Below are 24,671 nucleotides of genomic sequence, written 5' to 3'. Positions count from 1 at the left end.
AAATGAACAACAATTATTTAAGCAGGGGGGAAAAGGAATTAGAATTAAAAATTTGTGGTCTGATGAGATGATAAAAGGGAGAATGGTTCAGAAAATGGATAAAGGGAGAGGGAAAAAGCAGAAAAAGGAAGGGAAAAAGAAAAATCAAAAGAGGGAGAGAGAAAAATTGAATAACTGGAATGAGAAATGGAGGGGAATAAGAATGGGGAAAATGGGAATTAAGAGAAAGGACCAGAAAATAAAGAGGAATAGGAAACAAACAAGGATGAAAAGAAAGTATATTGTCCAAAGAGTGAGAGATAATGGGTGAAAAAAAAGGATAAGGAAGGAGATTCCGCAAGGTAATATGTTGTGATGTATAAGAATATATTGAAAATAGTATTTTGTAATGTATAGATGATTCATAAGGTGTTTGAGAAAATATAATGCGGAATCTGAGAAAAATATGTATATTTATGTTATATACTAGACAGGGAGATTGACATTAAGGTAGAATGAAGGTGGCTAGCTCGAATTATTAACTGGAGGGAACAATTATATGTACAAATAAGGATTGATAAAATGACAAATTGACAGAAAAAAGTAATATGAGAAACGACAACAGAAATAAGATGAGAATTTTAGATAACATTGTAAAATAAGATATGAGAATGTATTAATATAACATGAATTGGAATTGAGTAAGATAAGCTTAATATTTAACAATAATAAGGATGATGCAATATGAAACTAAACAAATATAATGAACAGGTAACTATGATCATGTTTGTATTGAGATGTGAAACCTGAAACCACACTGCTTGCCAAATGAGAATTTTTTATTTTAAAAAATAAAATAAAAGCAGGGAGAAATAATGGAATTACTACCGTGTTTCTCCAACAATATGACCTACCCCAATAGGAAGACTCAGCATGTTTTCTAGGCATAAAATCAAATTAAGCCCCTCCCCCCAAATTTAGGCCTATTTTAAAACATGCAAAATGGGGGGAAGGGCGGGGGGACTCCAAACATGGTGGCAGCTCCAAACACGGAAGCGGCAGCTCCAAATGTGGCGGCAGAATGGGCAGAAGGGAAAACAACAGCGGTGGGTGCCAAAGGTCTTGGTTCTGCAGCAAAGGTGTTTGGTGGGAGTAGGGAGCTCTCTGCGCTTCACCATGATCACCCGTTAGGAGAAGCTGGTGGTGAGGCTGCCCATGGGGCGCTCTAGATGAGGATGCAAGGGGGGGAATTAAGTCACCCCCCAAAAGACGGCCTAGCCGTTTTTTCGGGGCTCAAAAAAATATAAGACCCAGCCTTATTTTATGAGAAACACGGTAGGTATGTTTAACTGATATGGTGGTAGGCATTTGGAGAGAGTTTTGAAAGGCTGAAAATAAGCACTGTAGGATTATGAATTAATGTGAAATATATGCATTGAGAGATATGATTGGTATTATTAATTTTGCATATACTAAAATATATGATATATTGATGCCACACTGTTAATATATTGTTGTGCATATGCAGATTGAAATAAAAAAAATTGGGAAAAAAGAAGAATGCCTATAAGCACATATTTAACTGCCATTAAAATGTGACATGGAGACAGAACAAATTTAAAAATTGGATGATAAAGTGATGATAAAATATTTCTTTTTTAAAGAAATATTTGCAACACAACAATGGGAGGAAATATGGAAAAAAATCAATAAAATTTACTGCAGTGCAATTTAAGACAAAATTGGTAGAAAAATATTGGCATAATGGCATAAAACTCTATTAATAAGTACAAAATTACATAATAACATGCTGTAAATGTTGATCAGAAGTAATATTTGAACATATTTAGATGCCGTGTAAAATATTCTCAAAAGTACGAGAAAATAATACACAGTACTATTAAAAAATTAACAAAACAATGTTGGAATTAAAATCTCAAGCTTTTTTATTAGGAAGTGTTCCACATCATATGCTTAAAATATTGCATCTGCAAAGGCAAATCTGGATAAACATTGGAAAAGCCAACATCAGACTGAGAAAATAAATTTGGACACTACTGTATACAGCAATGGTAGCAGTCGGAATAAAACAAATTTGACCAAATTTAAGCAGACACTCAGAATATGGTTTTTAAGAATAAACAATTGACATAAGGATTGTAATCAAAAATAATTTATATGCTTATTAGGATGTCATATATAATTATCAGTCAAAATACAATCAGAGAATATGTGAAATCAAATAATTGGGCACTAATATTTTAATTAATTTTTCTTCCATTTCTTATTTTCCTATTTTTCCAAAACTATACAGCATATTATTGCATGCATTTATTCTTAGACAATAATAATTGTGGTAGAATCTTCATTTTTAAAGATTTCCAGTTATTTTCTAAATTATTTTACAATTTATTTAATCAATTAATGGAATATTAAATTTAAAATTTCAATCACTTTATTTATTGATATTTTACTCTTTTATCCAATATTTATTTTGTAGCTATGTATTTTTAAAGGAAAAATATTTTAAAAATACTATGATGGTTATTTCACATATCAGATATATTATTATAGCTGATAATCTTTTTCAAATATAAAAGTCTGATTTTTTTTATATAACAATATAACAAATTGTTGTGTAATACTCTGTTGCTATTTAGCTTGTATTCTCTTATAGCAAATACAATTTTACTTTAAAAGTTCAGTAGAATTCATGCTTTATAGATAAGCTATGTTTATTTTTTCTCCCAGTCTATTAAACTACAAATTCCAAATTCTGCTAATATTGAAATTATCTAAATTATAAATTTAACCTAAGCTTTTTTATCACACACTCAAACAGATCAAACAGATAATCAGAGTAGGAATGGACCTTGTAGGTCATCTAGTCCAACCCCCTGCCCAAGCGGAAGAAATAAATAACTCAAAATAAACATGTGTATCAATTATTAGTCTCATTATGAGTGGTTTAATTTCCAGTTTCAGAGAAAATGAACTAATTCCACATATTTAATAAATAACTGAGAAATTACATAAGCCTGTTAGCACCTGAAGGCAAGACAAGAAGCAATGAATGAAAACTAATCAAGGACACAACCAACCTAGGACTGAAATTTTCTGGCAGAACAATTAATCAGTGGAATGACTTGCCTACAGAAGATGCGGGTGCTCTAACATTGGACGTTTTAAAGAAGAGATTAGATAAACATTTGTCTGAAATTTTATAGGATTTCTTTCTTTCCTGGGGTTGGAGTTCAAGACATCCAAGATGCCTTCCAACTCTTTATTCTGTTATTCAAAGCATATAGTTTTAAGAATCAATATGAAGAGACAATTACAGAAACCAATTTTTATGGCTATAAATGAATCATCAGAAGCTAATACTGATCATGAAAGATGCTTTTGAGTTCTCCTTTCTGCCCTCTATATAACACAATCTTATAAGAAAATGAACTGCTATTTTTATGTGACATAATAGCCATAAAATGCACAAAAGTATTTCAAGGATATTAGAGCGCTGCAAATGCTGGGTTTTATGAAGAATATTCCATTAACTATAAAGATAAAATGCTTTCTTTGGAGGGAAACGATAGGATTTAATATTGAAGATGTCAGTTATGAAGACCACATGGTTACTGTGAGGAATAACATTTAACCTTTCTCTTGAGGCTGATGGAGGCCAATGCCGTATTTTATTATCAACATTGGCCAGTGATTTATTACCACTGTTTCTATTCCAGTAAAACCACATTAGGCTGCTCTTGATGTATCATTTGTTATCTTCAGACTCTCAACACACATTCTGCATGCATAATATCCCTTCCTTACACCATTTTTACAAACAACAGCAAATATTTAAATAATGATTTTAGATTTATCAAAAAGTTGGAGAATATAAAATACAGTTGGCCAACAGATTATGTGAGACAATTCATGATGCTAGCATAAAGTTTGGAGCTTGCACACAGTGATGTAATGTATCAAAAAAAAAAATATCAGCTAAATGCATAACAGTGCATTTAACATAGATTAAGAACTAGAGAAGAATAAATCACTAACCAGCTTCAGAGGTAAAGAGAGCTTAATAAATCAGCTATTGGTTATCTATCTATACAGTTCTCCAATATTAATAGCTAATGATTTTAAGATAAGATAAATGACAAGTAGCATTTCAGATAACACCAATAAAGTCAAAATATTAGAAAATATACAATGGCATTGTTCTTACATTGTACAATTGCTTTCATAAACAGCTTTCTTTAATTTAGAATTAGATTAACAATCCCATTATGTATGATTCTTATTTCAAAATATTATTTACTCCCCAGATTGTGTGTCATAATGAGATTTTCAAATGCTTTGTGCAATGATAGGATATTTCAGAATGATAAGAATATAGATAGATCAACAATGACATTTCTAAAAGAAGGCGAAAGCATGCATAATATTCACAGAATGGTTACTGTAGATGTATGGGCCAAGTTAAAACCATCCTAATTGGTTTCCACAGCTAATTTTGTTGCTTTCTTTTGTGTGTCTTATAATGTTGCTTGTTTTTATTTTTTTGTAATAATTGTAAACATTACAGAGTCAGTAAGAGTTAGGCAGGTACATTAATAAATTATTATCATTCATTGTATAAATAGCCAGATGTTTAGATTGAATTTGGCATTTTTTTTTTGTCTTTTGTCTCTTTCTTGTGGACTAGGAATAGTCAGCTGTTATTGTTTAATAAAATTAAATGTATTAATGTATCATTGTAGGATGTAAGCTTTTACAACTAAAGTTGCTATTTGCAATTGACTAATGATTTTATCCATTATTATCTACACAATATGAATTCACAGCTGCCAGTTCTTTAACTGGGTTGACCTTCATACATATCAAGTTATTTCTAAGAACTTAGAATTGTCTATCAATTCATTATTTGTCAAAAGTGCAATGTTCCAATAGTCCTTTTGCAGGTTTTTAATCAGAATTTGCTTAAATTGCTGTTTAGACTAGGAGATTATTTTGGATGATTGGGAATACAACCATCTTACCTTCTTAAATCTCCTCATTCTCCTTTATCTTTTGAAAGAATCTACACTATGACTGCTGGTAATCATTACTGTTAGTCAACTGTTAATCATTAATGTCAATCAGACAAAACAGAATATAAGACCCTACATTCAGTGTCAGGATGTGGCAAGACTGGACAACTACTGTGTACCAAAAAATAATAAAGGCCCATCTATCTCAGTCTCATCAACACCCTGATATACAGAACAATAAAATGGTGGAAAGCAATTTTCTTTTTTAAATTTGTTCTACTGTACTTGAATACTGTCAAGCCCGAAATTGACATTTGAATAGCCATTTTAGTTACGCTTAGTATATATTCTTTTTCTTACTTTCTCTTTCGTGGTTATGGGGGAAGGGTTTTGGGCTTGCCACATTCGTAAGGGTAGAGGAGGGGAGATAGGGAGAGTTGTTTAGGCTAAATGATTCTTCTTCCTGTGGGAAAATGAGTTGACTGTGTTCATCTGTTCATCAATTTGTGTGCCAAGCCATCGAGGTACCCAACCCTCAACAATCAACAGGGGAGGGAACTCTGGCAGCAGGAATACCCATCGTGCAAGATGCAGACAGCAAAGAAGAAGACCCAATGATAAGTGGAGCCATTCTACCTTTTAAAATTGAAGGGACATTGACTCGCATAAGCATAGAAGGGCCCATAGACATTATCATTGACACCGGCAGTTCATGATGCCTTATCAGTCCCGAGACCTTGCGTAGGTTAGGTATAGAAACTAAAACGTTAACTACCCCCATTCAATTTCAACAAGTGGATGGATCCATGATAGGGGGAAGTTCAGCTACGCAAGTCACCGAAAAAGTAAAATTAATCATAGGGGAACCAGATTATTTCCCAGTGTTCCCCTATGGTTTTATTAAAGCTGGTTGTTGATTCTTCATCGAGGCCAGCAGAATGTGTAGCTCTAAAGCCTTTGTTCATTGCAGGGCATGAACATTATGAGGTTAAGAAAATTTTGGATTCTAGGATTTTCAGGGGGAAGTTACAATATTTAATTTATTGGAAAAGTTATCCAATTTCACAAGCAACTTGGGTTAATAGCTGGAAAGTTAATGCTGATAGTTTGGTGGGAAATTTCCATGAAAAATAGCCACATAAGCCTAAGGTGAATTTCAATGGGTGCAGGGGAGGTTAAATTGTGCACTGTATGATTGTGTTTTACCTAATTTCAATCTTTGTGTATTTTATGAGGTTGCAGTAGTTTCTTTTCAAATGAGGGAAGGCAGCCTGTCAAGCCCGAAATTGAGATATGTGTAGCCATTTTAGTATATATTTTAGCATAGTATATATTCTTTTTCTTACTTTCTCTTTGGCGGTCATGCGGGAAGGGTTTCGGGCTTGCCACTTTCCTAAGAGGGGAAGAGTGGAGACAGATAGAGTTGTTTAGGTGATTCTTCTGCTCGTGGGATAATGAGCTGACCATGTTCAGGCCCCTTTAGGCGCAGATTTATGACATCAAGCAACATTGAATTACTTCTATTGGAGAATGTGACATTTGGGGGTTGTTTCTAACTTCTGATATTGTGGGGTAATTCTGGGTTGTGTCAGATCTGGAATTACCATGGACTTTACCAATTTGATGCTTTCCTAAATAAAATAAATTGTTTTGAAAGATGGACTTTGCTCTTTTCTTTTTAAATGGATTTCATCACTTGGAAACCTGACATATACACTTCCTATTGGACAATTACTATTATCCGTCATATGTAATGAATGTAGTTTCTGATCTGATACAGAATGAATTGTTGTTTTAAGTTCAAGAAAACCATGTTGTTATCTTTTAGAATGATAGATTTGGCTAACTATGAGCCTCTTAAGTATAATATGTAAGCCAGACATTTATACAATATTTTTTTAAAAAAATAACAGTTAGAAAGGACCTTGGAGTCTGCTAGTCCAACTGCTGTTTAGGCAGGAAACCCTACACCACTTCAGACAATCTCTTCTTAAAACTTCCAATGTTGGAACATTTACAACTTCTGGAGACAAGTTATTCTATTGATTAATTGAGCAGGCTGCCACATATATCGTACCCGTGCATTTTGTTTTTCTTGCCTAAATGTAGATTTAAATTAGTCTATTGAATTGACTTTGTTTTAGCTAATGTACTGGCAGATAAGCAAGTGGGCTTCAATCTGGACATTCTATTTCTGACACGCCTTTATTCTTCAAAACTTGGCCAAGAAACACGTGTACAAACCAGACTCATCATTATATACTGCATTTATTGATTTCAGGTCCGCATTTGATCTAGTTCCCAGACAAAGGCTCTTATCTAAGCTTCTGTATATAACTATTGACAGACTTCTATTATGCACAATCTCTATAAGAATCAAAGTTCAATGCAGCATGCAAGGCCACTGCACTAATCTATAGAAAAATAAGGCAAGGATGCATTCTAGCCCCTCTGCTGTTTATTCTCTATATAAATTCACTTGTGGCCCAAACTAGAGCACTATCCTCTCAAATTAGTTGATAGACATATTGCATCCTTGTTGTATGCAGATGATATAATACTTCTATCACAAACACACATTGAACTTAGAAGAACCTTGAATGCTCCAGCTAATTATTGTTCTGAACAGCTCTTTCACATCAACTTAGTACTTTCGCAGTACTAAGATGATTATCTTTGCAAAAAGTCCTAAATTGCACACCTGGAAGATAAATGGCCAGAACATCAAGCAAGTCAAATCCTTTAAATACCTGGGCAGGGTTTCCCATAGCTCTACTAAACTCAGGGCACATCAAAACTATATTATCTAAAACACCCCCAAAATAGTGGTAACACTTCAATCTTTTTATTTTTCAAGAGGAGCATGGTATATTACAGCAGCACTGAAGTTATATTCAGCTAAGGCTCATGCACAACTACTTTTTGGTGCTCAGCTCTTTTACTTTTCTGGAAAGAATACAATCTAAATTCCTAACAGCTATATTTCAGGGACAGCTTTTCCCAAATGTAGAATCAAGGTATTCAGGTATAGCTGCATCCCAAATGTAGTATTAAGGAGTGAGGCGGAATTAGACAAAATAAAAGATGTATGGATTTACATTTTTGTACATTGGTTAAAACTACTCTTTCTTTTACATGTTTGACTTCTTTTATTATTGAAGACAAATTTGAATTAGTATGCTTCAGGACCATCTCACAAAAATCCAATGTTCTTTCCAAGAATGGTTTTGTGTTTTTGTGTTTTGAGCAGTTAAACTTCCCCTTTTAAAGAAGCAAGACATTTATAGTGAATAATCATCCCCAAATGCAAAGGGTGAGTTACAATACACTTCCCACAGCAACTTTGGTGAGTTACAATACACTTCCCACAGCAGTTTTTAGAAGACTGAGACAAACAAATACCGTATGAACTGAGACTGGGTCCCTATGAACAAACAGCCATGGAAACTACAGTTTACAACCTACTAAACTGCATCTTCCATAAGGACTCATGAATTCAATTTATAACACCTTACCTAATAAAATATCTGGGAAACACTGATCTCTTTAACATGCAATTACTGATATCAGATCAGATAGAATTAATAGAAGTAATATATCTGAATGTGGCCAAATTTTGTTATGCAGCATGCAAAATTAGGCATTCTCTACCACTGATAATCCCCACCAATCGTAATATTGTTGGACTATTTTTATTTTTTACTATTATCATTTTAATGTTTTTATTTGTAATGTTAGTCTGTGACCATAATAAAAATAGACAGACAAACAGATAGATATAGATAGATTAGAATGAATCTCACCTCAGGTCTCCATAATATTCCACAAAAAGATAGAATCACACAGCTATCATGATCACCAGCCATCTAGGAAAATGAAATCAGCTTAAACTTACTTAGTTGATGATAGTTATATAGAAGAAGAAATCAAATTCTTGATACAAGGAGGGATATTTTTTAATAGGATATAATACTTCAGAGTAGTCATCTGACTACCAAGATTTTATTGGCAGTATAATATCAAAGGCTAGCTGAAATATGTTTCTCACCATACTTATAGCAGGAGATTCTATGAGGAAAGCATGAGAACTCATTTCTTTACTGAAAATATCTAGCATCTTTTCCTTAAACAGTCACTGGTGCAGGCTGCCCTACCTTTATAAAAGAGACACTTAATAGGAGGAGCAGGAGCAGGAGGAGGAGCAGGAGGAGGAGGAGGCATCTTATACATGCCTTTTTAAAGGATGGCTTTTGATTTCTTTTCTTCTCTTTCCTTCCTTCCTTCCTTCCTTCCTTCCTTCCTTCCTTCCTTCCTTCCTTCCTTCCTTCCTTCCTTCCTTCCTTCCTTCCTTCCTTCCTTCCTTTGCTATTACTTGCACCTTAACATTTTAATGGCTAACTCACAGTTGATGGAAAACAATAAAAGTTGTCTTTTGCTGCCAGATATAACATTAACTGAACCTGATTTTTTATAACAGGATAAGGCATATTGGCTCAAATATATTCAATTAAATGTTAGCGAAATACTTCACTACTTGAGAAATTATTTCTGTGTCAATAATGTCAAGAGTTTTATTGTAGCCAGGGTCAGATGAGCTTAATAAAAACAAGACCATATAAATGTACTCTGCAGATTGTAAGTTCAAAACTAGAACATTATTGGTTAATATTGGCCTTTTTAATTTCAGCAAGCAGAATAACTTTACAGTACATGAAAATAGTTAAAACAGACTGCAGTAAATAGTGGTGAATGGCCATTTTTTAAATTATCCAATTAACATAGATGTTGAAAGAAAATAATCTACAGAAGTTGTATTGCAGAGACTTGATTAAGGCATGCTAATGACTATAATGTCATCCAGTTATTCCGAAGGTCGTATAAAGCTTGACATCATTACAGCTATTCAGCACACGATGATTGAAAGACTCTCAAGTCATTAGTAGGAACTTTGCCAAAGGTGATAAATAAATTTTATTTTCTGGCAAATACAAAAAATAGCTTCCACAAAATCATAGCATTTTTAAAACTTGAAAACTACACATAAAAATTAAACTACATTAATTTTTAAAAATAATGTTAGATAATATGGTACTAATTTTTATATAGTATTCACGTTTAAGAAAATTATTCAGTTCTGTACTACATAAAATATATTATTCCTTAATCATAATATGTTGTTTGAACTGAACTTATAACTGTTAGATTACAACTCTTTGTATGTTTACAAGACCTTGATTCCTATTATACACAATGAAGCTTACTTCTAAGTTTGCATGTACAAGGTTGCTTTGTGAAGAACACAGTAACACAATAGTAATTTTAAAGAGTTATGAGTGTTAATGCAAAGAATTGTACAATTCTAAGAAAAGAAGATTTTATTGATTAATGTGTCATGCACATGACAAGTTCTATAAAATTCTGCTTGAAAATAGCACTATTTATATGATAACAATATGCTATCTAATCATATCCCAGCAGGTACTGAAGTGAGTACAATATTTATCAGCAGAAGTGATTGCCAACAAAGTGATTATCTGCTTTCCAAATTTTATACTGAGGACAGACTGCTGTGCATCACTGCAGCAGCTATCATTACCAACATTTTGTATAGACAGCAAACTTTGGATGCACTGGGAATATTTATGTCACTACACAAGACCATATCATAGGATAAACATAAAATTTGTGTGATGTGTTACATAAAGAATTATTTCATATGAAATATTTATCTCTAGTTCATTTTCTCTCTCTTCACTGAATACTCTTAGTATATTCAAAAAGACAGATATAATCAATTTTATGTGATTCTGACCATGTCATTTCATTGTGATCTCCCCAATTTGTAGCCCACTAAGCAGCAATCACACCGTGAGAGGTATGTTGTATAGTACTGAATCAGTGGGAAACAAATGGCAATGTATTATTAGTAAAAGTTGAAAAGTTTTAAATTTTGTTCTTCCCTGTACTATAGGATTTTTTGTTGTTGTTAATGAAAAACTTGAATTCTAAGTTAATGAATTATCATTAAATCTTTTTAGTTCTCTTTGTTGTGGCGGTTTATGAAAATAAAATACAATGAGACAAAATAAAGGTCATAACTGCAGAGATTGCTTGCTTGTAAGCTTGGCACAGATGTGAGTGTATTAACCAAGACCCATTACCATGTGCTGTGGCTATTTCATATGTTCTTGAAACTGATGCTCAGTAGTACTATCTTTTTAACTTTCTACCTGAATACAAGTTAATTGTAAAGATGTATAATTAATGCAGGCGTTAATATTCCATGAGATCATTCTGAGAAGTCTAGGATATACATTTGCTCTTTTATTTATTATTATTTATTGCATTTATATGCCACTCATATCACAGTTCAATTTACCTATTCCATTTATTTATTTATGGAAATCAAGTTGCCAGTTCCGTTACTTTGTAAATACAATGGGAAATACTCATTCAGATATTCTAGATTATTGACATCTTGGTTGGAACTTAAATTTCATTGAAACTTGCTATTTATAATTGCAATTTTATCAACTGGAAGCAAATACTCTGCTGCTAAAAATGTCAATGCTTTTGTTTACTTTTGTCCTAACAGCATGTAGCAAAAATCCTTACACCTAATTCCTAAAGCTATTTCTTATTTTATATTGCTAGATTACAAAATATTCCTGAAAAATGTGTTCTATTCTCTATATAAGAAACGAGGCCAAATGAACAATGCCAGTTGGTATTTTTTTAAAAACCTACACATATTATTTGATTACAATATGATTTATGATTTCGAAGAATGCTTCAAGTCATTACCGGTTGTGTTCTTGTTCATGATCACAATGAGCTATAAAATTAACTTTCAAAGTTGGGTCCACTGGACCCAAACTCCTTCACACAATTTGCAATGGAATTTTATTTAGTTATTTTAGTTATAAAGCATTAAGCAGATAAGTAAACAACTATTGCAGTGATTACAGACAGAAAACAATGTACATAAACAGAATGAATTTGTGTTATTTACCTTTTATACTTGCCTATAATTATAATTGTGTTGTTTTGTTTTCAAATTGTACTTGGTGATTTATTTTTATTCCAAAATGGAAATTAGTATAAAATATTTGACAAGAGAATTTTACATATAGAATAAATGTGATCAAAATGTACAACATTAAGTGTTTGTACCAATGAAATAGAACCAAAAATTACTTATGTTTGTTTTAATGCAATATGTGGCAGTTCTGTGTCCATTCTCTTTTTCTGATGGTGTTATTTTTGCTTTTTATATCCTGGTTCTGTTAAAAGCAAACACAAACATGTAATGATAAATTATGATCACTCTGAAATATATTCGCTCTCATCAGAGGAAGAACAAAATTGGTGTGTTTGAACCAGATTTTAGTATTTGCAAACTGGACTGCAAATGCTAAATAAAAAAAACACGAATCTTTCTTGGATGAGAAGAGAACAGTTGTGTGGAAGGCTGAGTTTTTGAGAGAGAATGATTGAGAGAGAAAAGTCTGACCCTGATTGTCAGTCTATTTGTTTTATTTTTTCCCTTTAAGATCAATATCATTCTCATTACTTTCACTAAGAGAGTTTAAAAAACTAAAACAGCACAACCTGACATGATATCAATTGGATTTTTTAAAAAAATATGTTAATTCTTAAATTCTTCCATATCTCATTCTCCAACACTATAAAAACAAATACGGGTATCCACAGAGAGACGCAAGGGAAAGGAAGGGCCCTTAAGATATATTTGTAATGATGGTAAACACATGAAAGACATCAGTCATACTTATGTCAGACAACTTGATTCGAGCATAAACATGTAGCACGTGCATGATTACATCATTGGACTCTTGTTGTTGATACAACTTGCTGGAGATATCACCAATATCAAAGGAGAAAAGTTAATATAGTTTCAAGTTATGACAGTGGGGCTATCTACTAATTCATGAATTCTTGTATTTCTTCTCCTTTATAATACATTATTGAGGTATTGCACTACAGTAATTTGCAGTAACTGACGTACACTCATGATTACATTAAAATAATGTATTGAATTTGAAGATGAAAAGATTTTGTCCCAAAGTAGATAAACTGAAAATGGCAACTAGGAAGGAAGTGAAACAAGACTACATATAAGACTTTGCATAAATCTGTTCACTGCGAAGAATGTTCCACTTTTTTTTTTCAGTGACAATTCATAGTATTATCGCATGCACTATTAAAGAGGCTCGATAGTCTTCCAAGATTTCCACTGAAATGGAAACCCTGGCTTCCATATGCTGTAAAAATAGAAACTATTCTTGGGAATTCCGAAATTTGCTGCATACATTAGGACTTGTGGTAAAAACACCTGGACCATTTACATGGTCCTATGAGCTTATGTCCCAAATATAAAAATATGTTGTTTTATAAACAACATATGATGAGAATATTTTTCCTAAGAAAGTTGAAGCATAATGGGGGATTGGATGAAGTGGTCTCCTCCACACTAGGTAGAACTTTTGAGGAAAATATTAATATTACACAAGATAAATTATTACAAGTCTTTTATTTGATGTACAATTTAGGATTGATGAAGACAGAAAAATGGCTGCTCAAGAGAAAATTTTCAGAAGGGCAGATCCATTTTTATATATATATATATATATATATATATATATATATATATATATATATATATATATATATATATATATATATATATATATGGATCTTTGGTTATTCGGGTTTCTCCCGCGTAAGATTGGAAGTATCTAGGCAACGCTTTCGATGAAGTCTCATTCATCAACTTCAGGCTTCTGTCTTCAGCTCTGTGCTTCTCAGAGTGATGTGAGCTTGCAGCTGCTTCTTCCTTTTAACTGCTAGTGGGGTGTGACTTGATTGGGTGGGGGCTTGGCTGTGTTCTGATTGGGTGGGGGTGTGTTCTCATTGGTTGGGGTTTGGCTGTGTTCTGATTGGTTGGGGGTTGGCCATGTTCTGATTGGCTGGAGGTGTGTTCTGTTCAGGTGGGGGCTTGGTTGTGCTCAGGTTGGTCTTAGTTACTGGGGATTTGAGCTGGTGATCTTAGTTACTGGGGGATTTGAGCTGGTGATTTGAGCCTAGATACTTCCAATCTTACGCGGGAAAACCCGAATAACCAAAGATCCACATACAAATACCCGAGAACCTCAGAAAATATATATATATATATATATATATATATATATATATATATATATATATATATATATATATATATATATATATATATATATATATATATATATATATATATATATATATATATATTGATTGGATTGTAAGAGTTTGGATGCTAAAATTTGAAAATAAATTTTATTAAATGACTTTTTAGACCACAAAATATGAGTCTGAAATTGTATAGAATTCTATATTCTATACAATATTATATTAATTCTTTCAAATGGAGTCTAAGTGATACAAAAAATAAAATAATGAAATAAAAGTGTTTTAATAATTCAAATAAAGGTACCAATTTGAAAATAATTTGAAATGTAAAATTGAAAAGAAGTTAAAATATTTGGGTGGTATTCTGATATGAATTATGTGTTATTTCAACATAACTATATTAAGACATGGAATGAAATTCAAAATGATATGTCAAGATGGGGAAAAGTACAGTTGTTACTGTTGGGGAGAATTTCTGTGATAAAAATGAATATTTTGCCAAGAATGATGATTCTGTATCAAATAATACTTATTTGGACAACTATTTCATCATTTAAACAGTGGCAGAAAGATGTGACCAAATTTATTGAAAAAGGTGAAAAAAACCTCAAATGAAATATAAGGTACTACAAGATGCAAAGAAAATAGTAGGATTTGGTCTGCCATATTTGAAATTTCCTTTGCTCTCTAATGTTTAGAATGGATGAAAGAATAGTTATTGTTAAGAAAGGATGGGAAGGACATAATCTAAGATTTTGATGGCATGGATATTTATGGTATGATAAAGCTAAAGTTAATGTAGATTTCAAAAATCATTATGTCAACTTTATGAATGTAAAATAAATACAAATTTAAGTTGTGTTTGAAAATACATTTGTGGTTCCCAGCACAAGAAGCATTTTATAAAAAGTAATACGTTTGGAAACAACCTCATACTCCATCAGAGGAAATGATTATTCAAAAAATACTAAATTGTGCAGAAATGGGTAAATTAACCCTAGCATTAAAAGATAAAGAAACATCAATGTATTATGAGAGCTGGAACTGCTGGTATGAATGGTTAGATCAAAGATGGGCTTCATAACATCGTAAAAGAGGATAAGCTATAATTGTAGTGGTAATTAAATATTTGCATAAAGGATTACTTATAAATATGGCATAAAATAAGGATAGAAATAATGACCCACAAACTGTTGTAGGTGAAATTGTTTTTAATCACTTTTTGATTTTACTTTTACTTCTTTTTTCTTTTTCTCTCTTCTCTCTTTTACTTCTCAACTCTGTTTCTCTTTTTCTTTTCTACATTTGTGTATGTGTTGTTTGTTTATTTTAATTGTAAGATTAATAAAGTTTGTTTTTTTAAAAAAGTAATATGTAAACATAAATGGTAATTTTTAGATGGTGTATTAGAATTTTGTCAGGGGGAATTATAAAATAAAGTCAGAGAATTTTTGACAATGGGTTATAGTTGTCAATTCGTGTACAATTAGCATAAAGGTGTAAAGATAGAATATCTTAATGGTTTTGAATAAGACTGAATTTGAAATAGAATTATGTACAAATGATTAATATGTTATTCTAAATACTACAGATTTTTGTTGATACAAGAGACAGAGGAAGAACAATTGAAAGAATGTATGATAACATGGGCTAGAATTTTTGATCATAGAATTAAAATAGATAAATGGAAAATACACACTATGACTGAAAGGACTAAATTTTACATTATGTTTTAGCTTTAAGGAGAATTTTTATAAAATGATGTATCATTGGTATTTGTCATCAGAAAAGTTGTCCAGGATGCATTATGGCACTTTGAATATTTTCTGGAAATGTAGAAAACATAAAAAGGCTTTTATCATCTATGGTGGACATGTAAACCACCTCCCCCACAATGAATACAAAAAAATACAGATAACAGATAATCAGAGTTGGGAAGGACTTTGTAGGTCATCTAGTACAACCCCCCGCCTAAGCGGGAGACCCTACACCATTTCTGACAAATGGCAGTCCAATCTCTTCTTGAAAGTCTCAAGTGATGGTGCTCCCACAACTTCCGAGGGCAAGCTGTTCCATTGGTTGATTGTTCTCACTGTCAGAAAGTGTCTCCTTGTTTCCAGGTTAAATCTCTCCTTGTTCAGTTTCCATCCATTATTCCTTGTCTGGCCTACAGGCGGTTTAAAAAATAGCTTGACCCCTTCCTCCCTGTGGCAGCCCCTCAAATATTGGAAGACCTCTATCATGTCTCCCCTGGTCCTTCTCTTTACTAAACTAGCCAAGCCCAGTTCCTGCAACCGTTCGTTGTATGTTTTAGTTTCCAGTCCCTTAATCATCCTGGTTGCTCTTCTCTGTACTATTTCTAGAGTCTCAACATCTTTTTTGTAATGTGGTGAACAAAACTGGATGCAGTACTCTAGGTGTGGTCTTACTAAGGATTTATAGAGTGGTATTAGAACTTCCCTTGATTGTATCCCTCTGTTCATACAACTTAAGATTGCATTAGCTTTTTTGGCTGCTGCTGCACACTGCTGACTCATATTTAGCTGGTTGTCCACTAAGACTCCAAGATCCCTCTCACAGCTACTGCTATTGAGCCTTGTTTCACCCAATCTATATATGTACTTTTGGTTTTTCTTGCCAAATGTAGGACTTTACTTTTGTCTACATTGAATTTCATTTTGTTAGATACGGTCCAGTGTTCTAGTCTATCAAGATCCAGATGGATCTTGAGCCTATCTTCTTGGGTGTTAGCTATTCCTGCCAGCTTAGTATCATCTGCAAATTTGGTAAGTTCCCCTTCTATTTCCTCATCTAAGTTGTTAATGAAGATATTGAAGAGTACTGGGCCTAAGACGGAACCTTGTGGCACCCCACTGCTTACTTCCCTCCATGTAGACTTAGACCCATTAAGGACTACTTGTTGAGTACGGTTTGTCAGCCAGTAACAAATCCATCTAGTGGTGGTGCTATCTATTCCACTTTTTTCTAGCTTACTAAGAAGTAGTTTGTGGTCTACTTTGTCGAATGTTTTGCTGAAATCTAAATATATTATGTCCACAATATTTTGCTGGTCTACTAATTTAGTCACTGTGTTGAAGAATGAAATAAGATTGGTTTGGCATGATCTGTTCTTAACAAACCCGTGCTGACTGCTAGTTATTACTTTACTTGTTTCTAATGTTGGCAGATCTGTTTTTTTTATTATCTCTTCCAGTATCTTCCCGGGTATTGATGTTAGGCTGATTGGTCTATAGTTTCCTGGCTCTGGTTTTTTTTTTTTTCCTTTTTTGAAGATGGGAACCACATCATCTCTTTTCCAGTCCTCTGGTAGTTCTCCGGTGCTCCAGGATTTTTGAAAGATATGGTGCAGTGGTTCTGAGATGACCTCTGCCAGCTCCTTTAAAACTCTGGGATGTAATTCATTCGGCCCCGGTGATTTGTTTTCATCAAGATCAATACAATAAGATTATATGTTCAAAAATGGATAATAGAATCAAATAAACTTTCTTGTAATCATAGAGTAAAAGAGCTTTTCAATTACACTTATATTTGCTCAAATGACTAAAGCAATAGTTTGTATTTTCTTCTAATTTATATTTGCTGCAAAGGAAATTTGAAGTTTTTCTTATTTCTTTTAAAATTTTCTTTCTGTACTTTTGTTATTTTTTCTTTTTTTTATTTTATATTAGTTTGTGTATGTTGTTTTTTAAATTTTTAATTATGTGTGTTTTAATTAACAAACTTAACTAACTTAACCCTTTACTAACCACATTTAGAAAAAAATCTTCTAAATATGTGACAGACAAAAATATTTTAATTTAAGAAGAAATTGAATGTTTCCTTTTCTGGATTGCTTGTTCCAAAAGCCCAAGTGTGATATTATTATTATTATGCTTAACTAATTTAGTCTGCATAATCTGCCTTGCAGTTTTCATTTTCAGTCCCTAGAGGTCTCTATATATCACATTTTGAATCTGACAGTTCAACACCAAACCAAATTTTGAAGCACTTTATTTTAAGCTTACAATAAATGAATGCAGAACTAGCTATAATTTTCTTTAATTTTTAAAAATGATTATTATGACTAACTGCCACTATCATATTATCATAGTATGTTTATGATTATGATTGATAAGGGTAATGACCATGATAAATATTGTAAATCTCTTGGTCAGATGAAGATCTGGATTTCTTTCTCAAAATTTGGTATTATTAATATCACTACAGTCTACACTTTTCTTTTCCATTTTCCATATCCAATTGAAAACCCAAATTATCTGTTCAATTGACCATGCCAAACATATTTTTATTTGTAAAAGCAGGTAAAAGAATAGCTATATGTTATACAGCTATACACTTACCATTTTAATTAAGCAGTAGCTTAATATTGCTTTTGCCCCATTTAGTTAAGTTATTAAGTTAAGTTATTAATAGTAAGAAACTTAATAATGGCTAATTTATTCTGGACTCAACCTTTTTCCATCTAATTCTGAATTTCCCCCATTAAAGGAGGTAAGGGCAGCACATATTGTAAATAGAGTCCTTAGTCTGGCAATATTTTATCTATAGGTGTGAAACAACAATGGAAAAACTGTCATATGTTCTTCTTGATTTGTGGTCTGATATGTGTAATTATATCATAATTAAAGCAGATATTGGACTTCTTTCATACTGTTTCACTGAGGTGCAAAAAACCAACATGTTAATTGGCCACAATCATATAAAAGTCCCCCTCTTTGATTAATTAGAGTTATTAAATTTAGATATTGAATATGCTTAAGAGTTAAGGCAACTATCTTAAACACTTGATTTAATATGTCATCATGAAATTATCAGTTCTTGGAAAATGTTACTGTGATAATGTAGGTAGCTTAGAAAATAATAAATATGAAATAAACCTGATATTTAAGTTAATGTAAAACATGAAATGCATATGCAGTACAATAGGAAGAAATTAACAGCCAACAAGGATTAGGATTTTTGTTTTGATTTTTGTTTTTTGCCAGTTTCAGATTAGCATTGACTCCAGACAACTGCCTAGCCTTCTCGCTGGCAAGATTTTGGAAATGGTTTGCCAATGCCTGCTTTCTAAAGCTCAGAGAAAGTGACTGATCCAAAGTCATGCAGCTGCTTTTGTGCTTACAATAGGACTAGAATTTGTGTGTTCTCAGATTTTACTGATATCTTAACTCCTACATCAAACTGGCTCTTTCATAAAGAAAGAGGTTTGCCAGTTTTCTGCAGGAAAGATAGCAAATTTCCCTATGAATGCCTATCAGATCACTCCAAACAGTTATTAGTAGCTCCCCTATGAAAAACCCAAATATATTTGATGTCCTGATAATTGCAACATAGATTTCATAGATTTTTTTCACTTAGGGCTTTCTATACTGAAACAATGCCCCCCCAGCTTGTCAATAATTTCTTTCCATTTAGCCATAAAAAATAAAGCAAGTCTATGAGTATTTCAAAATTAAATTTGCTTTTTTTGTTAATCTGCTAAAAAGAAATTATAGAATTACAGTATTAAACTTAATTTCTCCAGATTACATTGAAACAAAATACATTTCATGTTGTAACGAAGTATATCTACATCCAGGGGTGGGATTCAGTTTTTTAACAACCAGTTCTGTGGGTGTGGCTTAGTTGGTGGGTGTGGCTTGGTGGTCATATGACTGAATGGGCATGGCCAACTCAACATGACTCATGTCAAGGAGTGTGTCTCCTCGCCTGGCCTCTCATGACAGTGGGGATGCTGCATAAGTGTGAAAAATGGTCATAAGTCACTTTTTTCAGTGCCATTGTAACTTTGAATGGTCACTAAATGAACTGTTGTAAGTCAAGGATTACCTGTACAAAAATACAAAAAGCTTCTTTGCTTGCAAAAACTGCCCTAAATACCAATCATTAGATTAAAAATACCTGCAAGCCGGAGTTACAAATCAGGTAGGGTGCCACAGCACCTTGAAGAATGAAAATAGTTAAATGCAGTGATAACTATCAATAGCCAACTGTTGCTCATAAAGTGAAACCCTTTAGGAGAGAGGTCATTTAAGCTCTCCAGAAAAAGCACACCCAGGAAAAGCAATTCTTAGATCCATTTGTACCACTTAAAAGTACCAGCTGGTCTCACTCACCTCACAAGATATCCTAAGGAAATCATCCAGATTTAAGGAAAGGCCACATGCCCCCCAGAAACACAGTAAAAAAATTAGTGCCAAGCTTGCATCCTGTCTCTTGGAAGTATACCCCAAAAGGACAGTGCCATATACCACAAAAGCATTGAAGGAAGACACACACACCCCCAGATAGAAAAAGAAACCATGAAGCAAGAAAAAATTCAAACACAATACAAATAATTAAATCACAACAGTAGCTGTTGGTTGTTGAAGCTGAATAGGGAAAATTATCCCATCAATAAACACAGGATTAAACTTAACCAACCACAGAATTAACCTTCACAAAAAACCAGTTTTAGAACAAAACTCAGAAAGAATATATAAACTCACATTTGAATGTCAATCTTTCTAGCTAGCCAAGAAGCCTTGCTGAATGTCACTCATCTTGGTTCCCTGTCATTAAAAGCTTTGCTTCATTATTCAATTACTTCTTCAAAGTGCTGATTGTCCAGGGAAGTATTTCCTTCCAACAGCAGTGTAAAAATCTTAAAACAACCCTTCCCTTTAAGAAAGCCAAGCCCCCAAAGCTGCGGAGACAGTAAGTCTAGGCTGTCTGACAAGAATGTAATAAAGGTGGGGAAAAAACAAAAGGAGATTGCGTCTAACTACCGGTTCCAAACTGCTTAGAAAGTTAACAAGGGGTTCCATAGAATCTGATAAAACCAGTAGAATCCCACCTGGGCTACATCCTCAGACAGGTTATTTCAAGTGAGAATATGTTTTACTATGAAATAAAATATTTTTTCTACTGATAAAAAAAAAAAGATTATAAATGATTGAACTATTAAATGTACTCGATATCCTAATTAACTGATATTTGTTGATGTTAGTATCATTCATCAATGTACAGTATTCAAGTTTCTTCCTGTAAATACAATTTCTACATTGGAAGTTAAATTTGTTCAGTTTACTTTTGTAGAAAGTTAGCACCCATCCCTCTCCTAGAAGAATGAAATATTCTGGGAAATATTAAAAAGGCAGAATATTATATTTTCCTGGATAAGAAAAGAAGAAACATGTTTTTAAAGACAAAGCAGCTTCCTGCAGCTCCCTGCCTCCCCTTCAGCTCCAGGGTGAGGGGATTAAGATATGGCCCTCAGGACATGATAGGATTAGCCATCTACCCATCTGACCACATGGCACCTGGGAAGATTACATCACCCAGCAAGATTCAACCAAGCTTGGGTCTCAAGACCACCTACAAAGTTACCCCTGCAAGGCCCATGGGAGTCTGACAACCAATCAGGATATATTTCTTGCTGCAGGAATAGAAAGCATGTTCAAAGTCCAACAGAGGTTATAAATCTCTCTCCCTCTCAACTATGTACTTTTTTGCCCATCATTAAAACCATCCTGCCAAGCAGTCTCCATGTTTCCAGTGACTTTCTTCCCACTTGGAACTGAACCCAGATGGACATTTTTTCCAACACTTTGTTCTTGTTGAGAGTCATATTTGCCATATTTTAATCTTATACTTGTACTTCAACTTGCGTTAACATAACTATGAAATATGTATTTATGTTCCCACCTGAAAAGTTATATTTAGTTATCAGTGAATGTGTGAATGCCTAAACAATTAGGGATGGGGAAAATATTTTTGTACTTATTTTTATATTTTCTATAATATAGTATTTCAACTCCTGGCATGTCAATTCCTGAATTTTTGTCAACTGTTTGATTATTGCTTGATACTGTTATGGAAATGTTACACTATATCTAATTTCTTCTATTTTATTACATTTTATTCTCCTTTTATTCTCCTTTTCCCTTCTTTTCCTTATTATGTTACTTACAGCATTATATCTACTTGTGGCCATTGTGTTTTAGAAAAGGAAAGCCTTCTTCCATATTTTCTTTTTCTTGTTCTTCTGCCTTTGAGTTTCTTTATTAGCTTTTCCACTATCTCAGAACATCCTCAACATTATTAGATTCTCCTGCTACTTAAGAGATTAAGTCTGTTAGATGAGTTCAGCTAAAGCTGACCTTTACCTGACTACAAGCATGCATTGTTTGGATTTCTTCTTACTTACACTTCTCAAAATTTATTAAGTTCTAGTAACTCATTTAAGTACTGTAAATCATTGTGTCCAGCACTTTCCTTAATTGCTGCTAATAGCTCAGTGTCCTGACCATTAGCACTTCATCTAGATGCTCCCTCTGCCACTGTTTTATAATTGCCTCTTCTTTGCTTGCATTGTGCCATTGACTTTAAGACTTACTTTTGTACAAGAAATCTATTTTAGCTTGTATCAGAAAGCTGTAGGGAGCAAAAGGTTGAAAACAAGGCAAGAGATTTGTGTTTATATTGTGCTGTTTTCAGTTCTGGAATTTAAAATAAAATACCCACCTCCATATGTTGCTAAATTTATTAACAGTTTCATTTAATATTGGTTGGGGTTTGGAAACTGTCAGTGTAAAGAGTCAGACATTCTTCACAATGTAGGGAGGTTTCCATCCCAAGTCCAACATTCATTGCTCAGAGCCCTTCTATGAGGCAAATGGATAGTTAAAAAGCATGAAAAAAATATTCAGAGACTGTACAGCAGCTGCAAAGAGGGCAGGCAGGTGGGATTTGGTGAGTACCCAGGACTATATCAATAAGATGGTAGCCAAAGATGAGCTGCTGAGAGAATATCTGAGGTAGTATCAGATATAGGAGGAAGATTAAGCAGAGGAAATGTCATAGTAAAACAAAACCCTGCATGGCATTTACAATTGTTGGAAGAAATATCCATCTGATTGAGTTCCAAGCTGGAAGAAAGACATTGGCAACATGGAGGCTGATTGGAAAGAAAGTTTAATAATGAACAGAACCAACAGCAGTCCGGAGTCAGCTGACCAATTGGTTTGATGAGTACATGGATAGATAGGCTGGCCCAGTCTTTCTTAATGGGCACAAAATATCTGCTGGGGGGAATTAAGAAAAGCTGAGTCTGCTTTCTGTCTTTAATAAAGACATGTTTCTCCATTTTTCCTGTTGGAAGTTAAAACCCACCCCTCTCCTAGGAAAATGAAATATTTTAGGATATACTAAAAAGGCAGAATATTTCCCTTAAAAAGAAAAGTAGAAACCCAGAGAGGCAGAAACTCAGCCCGCTCCCCACCTTTGCTAATGGACCATTACTCTGGCCTAGGCAAGTCTATTTTACAAAGATCTAGTCCAGATAGAGCTATAATAGAAATTGTTCAAAGCCCTTTCATTACATCATCATCCAGCAAGCCTCAACCAAGCCTGGGACTCAGGACAGCCTACAAAGTTGCCCCTGCATGGCCCCATGGGAGTCTGACAACCAATCAGCTCAAATTCAAATAGCATCAGAGAGTGTAAAACCAAGAGACTCTCAGCATTTCTGCCCTTCTTTCTTCACCCAAGGCATGTGATCCTGTCCTCCATTAAACCATCTTTCCAAGCAATCACCAAGTTTCCAGTGTCTTTCTTTCCCACTTGGAACTGAACCCAGAAGGATATTTCTTCCAACAATTGGAGATTCAGATGGGACTCTAAGCTAACCTAACCAATGGACCAGGACCAGGTAAGATTCCCTTGCTGGCAACAGACCCATTGAGTCTGTGGGTGAGTTTTCCTGGACCTTGGCCATTTGGAAAAAATGGTTTTAAAGGGGTTTGAGTGTTGACCTCAAAGGCTGCTTGGAAAGAAGATGAATACCTCTAAATTTTAATTTTAAAGCATGGAAAAGCATGGGAAATATGTGTATGCCTACATGTGTGTGTGTGAGAGGGTCTTTCTCCCAAACACAACTGGATCTTGCTTCTTCTGTGCATTTCCTAACCGCAGAAAGACCAACAGTCTGGGGAGCATGGGTGGTTTGCCAGAGCATAGGACCTTTTCTTAGGGAAGGAAGAAGAGTGTGTGTATGTGAGAGAGAGTGGCTTCACCCTTGGACAGCGTCTGGATCTCATTTCTTTGTTTGGCTTCTAGCTTCCCTCTTGCCTATTGCTAGCTCCACAGAGCCATGACCAACAGGACAGGAAAAGCAAGGGGGCATCCAAATGTGGGACCTTCTGTATACTAGAGGAAGAGCCTAGACAGCTCCGATTGAAGGGGGAAATGAAATTTTGTTGTTTTAATTTTGTCCTGTGCCCAAAAGCAAAGCTTGATCCTGGAAGTACAATAGAGGGGTAGAAGGATGTGCCAGTACTCAGAGAGGCAGCAACTCAACCCCCCACCTCCCCATTTTTGCTAATGGACCATTACTCTGGCCTAGGCCAGTCTATTTTACATAACAAAGATCTAGTCCAGATAGAGCTAGAAATTGCCCAAAGCCCTTTC

At 33.8% G+C, this 24,671-nt stretch overlaps 1 long non-coding RNA gene across 1 annotated transcript in view; it reads left to right on the top strand.

Annotated features, from left to right (window-relative positions):
* LOC148130694 (uncharacterized) overlaps positions 1–22,740 on the top strand; it is a 151,162-nt gene extending 128,422 nt beyond the window's left edge. The window contains exon 3 of the long non-coding RNA XR_015749227.1: positions 21,287–22,740. This is a non-coding gene — a long non-coding RNA (uncharacterized LOC148130694). The remainder of the gene's footprint in view (positions 1–21,286) is intronic.
* Positions 22,741–24,671: the final 1,931 nt, after the last annotated feature.

The sequence above is a fragment of the Notechis scutatus genome, chromosome 4, assembly GCF_049901735.1.
Source record: "Notechis scutatus isolate UNSWTSFEM ecotype Mainland chromosome 4, rNotScu1.2, whole genome shotgun sequence".
Lineage (NCBI taxonomy): Eukaryota > Metazoa > Chordata > Lepidosauria > Squamata > Elapidae > Notechis > Notechis scutatus.
This window is presented reverse-complemented; position numbering and strand designations above follow the sequence as displayed.